The sequence below is a fragment of the Tachyglossus aculeatus genome, chromosome X4 (assembly GCF_015852505.1).
Source record: "Tachyglossus aculeatus isolate mTacAcu1 chromosome X4, mTacAcu1.pri, whole genome shotgun sequence".
Taxonomy (NCBI): domain Eukaryota; kingdom Metazoa; phylum Chordata; class Mammalia; order Monotremata; family Tachyglossidae; genus Tachyglossus; species Tachyglossus aculeatus.
In genome coordinates, this window is record NC_052098.1 from 4,171,602 (window position 1) to 4,177,680 (window position 6,079).

Here is a 6,079-nt window from a genome sequence, read left to right on the forward strand (position 1 = left end):
CCTTCCTTCTCAGTCCATGATCGCTGTATGAGAGAGGGACTGTGTTTAATCTGATTATCTTGTATCCACCCCAACGCTTAACTCAGTGCTTGGCACACAATGAGCACTTAGTTAAAACCATCATTATTAGAACAGATTTTTGAACCATGATGTACAATTAGACATTCAATAAATTGATTGTTTTTATCGATCACTTGTGTGTAGAGCACTATACTAAGCGCTAGGGAGAATACAATAAGGATAATAGACATGATCTCTTCCTTCAAAAATCTTAGTCTATTTGAGTCCAGGGTACTGTTTTAAGTGCATTGGAGAATCTAATGGAGTTAGTAGGCGTGATCCCTGCCTTCAAGGAGCTTACAGTCCACTGTGTCTAGGTCACTGTACCAAGCACTTGGGGAAGTACAGTAGAGTTGATTGACACAATCCCTGACCACAGGGAGCTTACAGTTTAATGGGTAGTGGAACTCACTGCATTTAAGGATTTTAATCACCGCGATCGAAAGATAACGGAACATATCAAGAACAAATCCATTCTCTGTTTCAGATTAAGTATGGTAACAATTTATCTATTCAAAAAGGCTATTTCATGGTCACCCTCTCAGGGTATGCTAAATTACTAAAATGATTAAACACTGCAGTTTGGCTGGGTCGGCTTAGGAGGTACAGAGGTGTGTGTGTGTGTGTGTGTGTGTAACTGAGGTCGGGAAGAAATATAGTCCAAATCTTTTCCAGCTCGAGAAATGTTTTTCTAAAGAATTCTCCTTCACTCAGCTCCTTCCCTTCCATTTGACTTGGTGCCGTCCCAGGAAAGGCCTCTCTGCTCTCCCTTGGGGTTGCCTACTGGAAGATGGAGATGGGGACAGACAGCTTGTCTCCTAGGCCAAGAGTGCCAGATGGAGATCCTGGCACCAAAGCTGCTGATCCCGCACGTTTCTCATCCTGCTTCCCTTCTGGCAATGCTTTTTGTTGTGGGCGCAACTCTTTCTGATGAGGTTTGGATTACCACCCTGTCAGCAGATTGAATGGGTAATGGCAATAATCCCGTGGCATTTACCGATTGTTCCGTCCCTTTCCCATCCGGTAACGTGCCATTCTTCTACCACAGGACTTCCAGTTCTCCTTCTACCAGACCTGGCTTTCTCTTGAGACAATTATTGAATCACTAACCACTCTGAATATCAAGGTCATCGGAGCATTTCTTTTTCTTTTTTATTTTAAAGGATGCCTTGGGCCCATGGAGTAGCATGATTGATTTTTACATTTGCTAGGGTAACTGAGGCTAGGTCTCCCCTCCCTTCTTTGACTCTAACAAAGGTTATCATTGTGGGGATAATTCAGCAGTTGGAGAGCACATGGCCATGCCTTAATGGGTAATGCTCAGAGCATCCCCACAGGTAGCGATTGGTGTCGTGTTCTCCTCTCTTAGAAGCAATACCTCAAGGACGCAGAATGGCTTTTAGGGGTCGGGACAAGGCTGAAAAGGAAGAACTGAGAGCAGGGATTGGAACTCAGTTCCTTACCATTCATGTTCTTCACCAGACCACAATGCCCTGAATGGAAGGAAATCGCACATCCCAACGGGTCTAGTTGCCTTAGTTGATCTTTCCCTGTGGTCATTTCCTGTCCCTTTCAATCTTTTTCCTGTTTGTCCTGAATAGTCAAACATATGTCATTTGCATGCCCAAAAACACCCCCCGAGTCTGGCACTACCCCTGCCCTGAGGGAACATCTCTCCTTCAATCAATCGAACAAGAGAATTTATGGAGCAACAATGAGGGTGTAAAGTCCCTCCAGGAGTTCATAATAACAATGATTGTGATATCTGTTAAACACTTATTATGTGCCAGGCACTGTACTGAGCTCTGGAATGGATACAAGCAAATCAGATTGAACACAGTCCCTGTCCCACATGGAGCTCACAGTCTCAATCTCCAGTTTACAGATGAGGTAACTGAGACCCAGAGAAGTGAAGTGACCTGCACAAGGTCACACAGCAGACAAGTGGCAAAGCAGGGATCAGAACACGTGACTTTCTGCCTCCCTGGCATGTGCTCTATGCACTGTGCCATGAGTTTACAATCTGATGGAGAGACAGAAAGACCAAAATTATTTACAAGTAGTGGGCACAGGAGGAATAACGAAGATTCAACTGGAAATAGCAAGGAAATAAGATGAATAGATGCATACCAAGTGAATAAATAAGTGGTGATATGCCCTAAGCATGGTTGTATAATAATAATAATGGCATTTATTAAGTGCTTACTATGTGCAAAGCACTGTTCTAAGTGCTGGGGAGGTGACAAGGTGATCAGGTTGTCCCACAGGGGGCTCACAGTCTTAATCCCCATTTTCCAGATGAGGTAACTGAGGCCCAGTGAAGTTAAGTGACTTGCCCAAAGTCACACAGCTGACAATTGGCAGAGCTGAGATTTGAACCCATGACCTCTGACTCCAAAGCCCGTGCTCTTTCCACTGAGCCAGGCTGCTTCTCTAGCATTGTATATACATAAATGGTCAGGGGGAGAAAGCCATGGATGCTGAAGGGGCAACCAAGCCCAGCCTGAACTCAGATTGGCCTCCTTTTGAGCTAGCCCTACGCAGCCCCTAGGCTCAGGACACATGAGACCACCACAGGCTTCCCCAAGCCCATATAGGACTCTACCCCCAGCTTTTGTCTATCTCTGGTCAGTTGGGAGACAGATGGGATTCACCGTATGTGCCAACCTAGAGCAGTAATAATAATAATAATGGTATTTATTAAGTGTTTACTATGCACTAGGCACCGTACTAAGTGCCGGGGTAGGTACAAACAAATCGGGTCACTCACAGCCTCAATCCCCATTTTGCAGATGAGGTAACTGAGGCATGGAGAAGTGAAGTGACTTGCCCAAGGTCATTCAGCAGACAAGTAGCATCTCTCACCCTCCTGGCCCCCTCATCTCTCCCCTAGCCCTCCAGTCTGACATAGAAAGGGGGAAAAGGTCACCCAAACCTACTGTATAATAGGACAATGGAGCTGCTTAATCGTCAACCATTAGGAATGCCTAGATGATTCTAAAATGCAAAGGTCTCCTGCTTCAAACCCCAAAGTTTGAGGAAGTGTTTTCCCAGAAGATTCTGGCCCCATCCCAAGGAATAAAGGTCCCTTCGCTGCTCCAGAGCCCGAGTCCTCTATCTGATAGGAGCTCTCCGGAGCCATTAATGCACCATGAATCAGCCAGCACATGCGGCTTCTTGGTTTTACATTAAGGAATCGGCATCTATATTAATCATTTCCTGTCAATGGACACAACCAGAGGATGTTAGGAAACAAGGGGATGTCCTCTGAGTTACCTGAGGCTACCGGTTTCAGCTCCCAAAACTACCAACAACCCAGACCTCTGCAGGCCACTGCTGCCCTTCACAAAATGGAGGCAGTGTGATCTAATGGAAAATGCATGAGCCTGGGAGTCAGTGAACTTGAGTTCTAGTGCCAGCTTTGTTACTGGTCCGTCGCGTGACATCTTTAACTATTTGCTCTCTTCACCTGCTATTCCCCAACTCTCTGGCTTCTTTCCCCCAACCTTCCAGCTCTCAACTCTCTCACCTCCAATCTCTCATTCACACTGTTCCCCTCACTTGGAACTCCCTCCCTCTCCACATCAGACAGACCACTGCTCTTTCTGCCCCTAGCACTTATGAACCTACTTATACCCATCCTCAGTGCTCATGAACCAAGGTGTCTTGTCTTGTCTTATGCCATCGAGTCATCTCTGACCCATAGAGACACCACAGACACATCTCTCCCAAAATGCCCCCCTCTCCATATGCAATCGTTCTGGTAGTGAATCCATAGAGTTTTCTTGGTACAAATCCGCAAGTGGTTTTCCCTTACCTCCTTCTGCGCAGTAAACTTGAGTTTCCACCTTTGACTCTCCCATGATGCTGCTGCCCAGCATGGGTGAGTTTTGACTTGTAGCAGATTGCCTTCCACTCGCTAGCCACGGGCCAAGCTAGGAATGGAATGGGTATGCCTCAGCTTAACTCTCCCTCCCGTAGCCGAGACTGGTAGAGTACTGGAAACTCTCCAGTGCGACCCTGAGAGGGGAACCTAGGTGTACTCAATCAATTATTTTGACCATTCTAGTTGTAATTTTTTTATATATTTGTTTCCCCCATTAGAATGAAAGCTCCTTGTGGCCAGGGACTGTGTCACTTCTTTATTCTGTACTTCTCAAGTGCTTGCTTAGTCCAGTGCACGGCAGCAAGTGGGCTTTTGATAAATTTGACTTCTGTTACCGTTAAGGCTCAAGATAGTCACTTAACCTCTCCATGCCTTAGTTTCCTTACCCATAAAATGGGGTTAATCATATCTTTCCCTACCACATAAGGATTTGGGAAGACAAGACGAGATTACTCGTGTTCCAGCACTTGGGAAAAATAAAAGCACAGTAAGAGGATATTACTGAAAAATCTCACTATGCCTAAAGTACCCAGATAACTTTGCCTTTGTACATGAAGTCCCAGGGTGACAAAAGCCCTGAACACAATCAGATCTTATCCTTAAAATAATAATGGTATTTGTTAAGCATTTATGATGTGCCAGGAACTGTTGTAAGCACTGGGGTAGATACAAGATAATTGGGTTGGACACAGTCCCTGTCCCACATAGGGTTTATAGTCTTAATCCCCATTTTACAGATGAGGTAACTGGGGTACAGAGAAGTTAAGTGACTTGCCCAAGGTCACACAGCAGACAAGAGGCAGAGCCGGGATTAGAACCCAGGTCCTTCTGTCTCCCAGGCCTGTGCTTTATCCACTAGGCTTCTCACCTCAGAAATCAAAGTTCAAATTCTGTCTTGCCTACTACCCTTCTCTTCCCTTTTCGTGTGACCTTATTCCTTTGCGATTTGGGCAAAAAAAATCATTTTTCCAAAGACTGTATTCAGTGCTTCATTTCCATATTATCTGGTTGATGCTCAGGACATGTCAAATAATTCTGAAAATGGTTTCCCCAATTAATTTCATTTTTCCCCATTGGGTCTGTGAGTACTCTGTAATCCGAATGCTTTTCAGGAAGTGTGTTGCGAAGGAAATTCGATGTCTTCTCCAGCATGTCAAACAGCCCAAGTTACAAAGCCACATAAATATTCCATGAAAACATTGCTGGATTGCCTGCCTGATTCATTATTTAGCAGAGTCCTTCATTTTTTTTTTAAATTTGTCAGGGTGCTGGGCTTTACTTTGTAACGACAACAGAAGGAAATGAGCAAGAGGCCATAGGTAGAGGAATTTTTTTTTTTAATCGACTACCTTTGCTGAGTAGGAGCTGAGGAGAACCCACTGGCCGAGGTTTGCAGTATTTCCCAGTAGGATCCTCCTGGACCAGTCGAGGGGTCTTTCAATCAGTGAATTATGTTTGAGTGTCTACTTTTTGCAGCACACTATTATAATAATATTTGTGCTATTTAGGTGCTTACTAGATGCCAAGCACTGTGCTAAGCACTGGAGTTGATACAATGAAAGCAGATCGGACACAGTCCCCATCCCACATGAAGTTCCCAGTCTAAGAGATCCAGCACATAAGAGAAAACAATGATGTTAGAATATATAATCCCTGCCCACAAAGAGTTTACAATCTGAAAAACAGCGTGGCCTAGTGGAAAGAGCATGGGCCTGGAAAGCAGAGAACCTGAGTTCTAATCCTGACTGCACCCCTTGCCTGCTGTGACCTTGGGTAAATCACAACTTGATGCCTCAGTTTCCTCATCTGGAAAGTGGGGATTCCATACTTATTCTCCCTCCCCTTAGATTCTGAGCCCCATGTGGTACAGGGACTGAGTCTAACCTAATTATCTTGTATCTACCCCAGCTCTTAGCACATATGAAGCGCTTCTAGACTGTGAGCCCACCTTCTAGACTGTGAGCCCACTGTTGGGTAGGGGCTGTCTCTATATGTTGCCAGCTTGTACTTCCCAAGCACTTAGTACAGTGCTCTGCACACAGTAAGCGCTCAATAAATACGATTGATTAACAAATACCACAGTTATTATTATCACCATTATTATCATTATTACCAGCATTCCACAGCCTGCTT

General features: G+C 44.9%; 1 non-coding gene across 1 annotated transcript; it reads right to left on the minus strand.

The window, feature by feature from the left end:
- Positions 1-3,953: 3,953 nt before the first annotated feature.
- Positions 3,954-4,090, minus strand: LOC119948261. The gene has a single exon (XR_005456669.1). It is a non-coding gene; the product is annotated as a small nucleolar RNA SNORA7 (small nucleolar RNA).
- Positions 4,091-6,079: the final 1,989 nt, after the last annotated feature.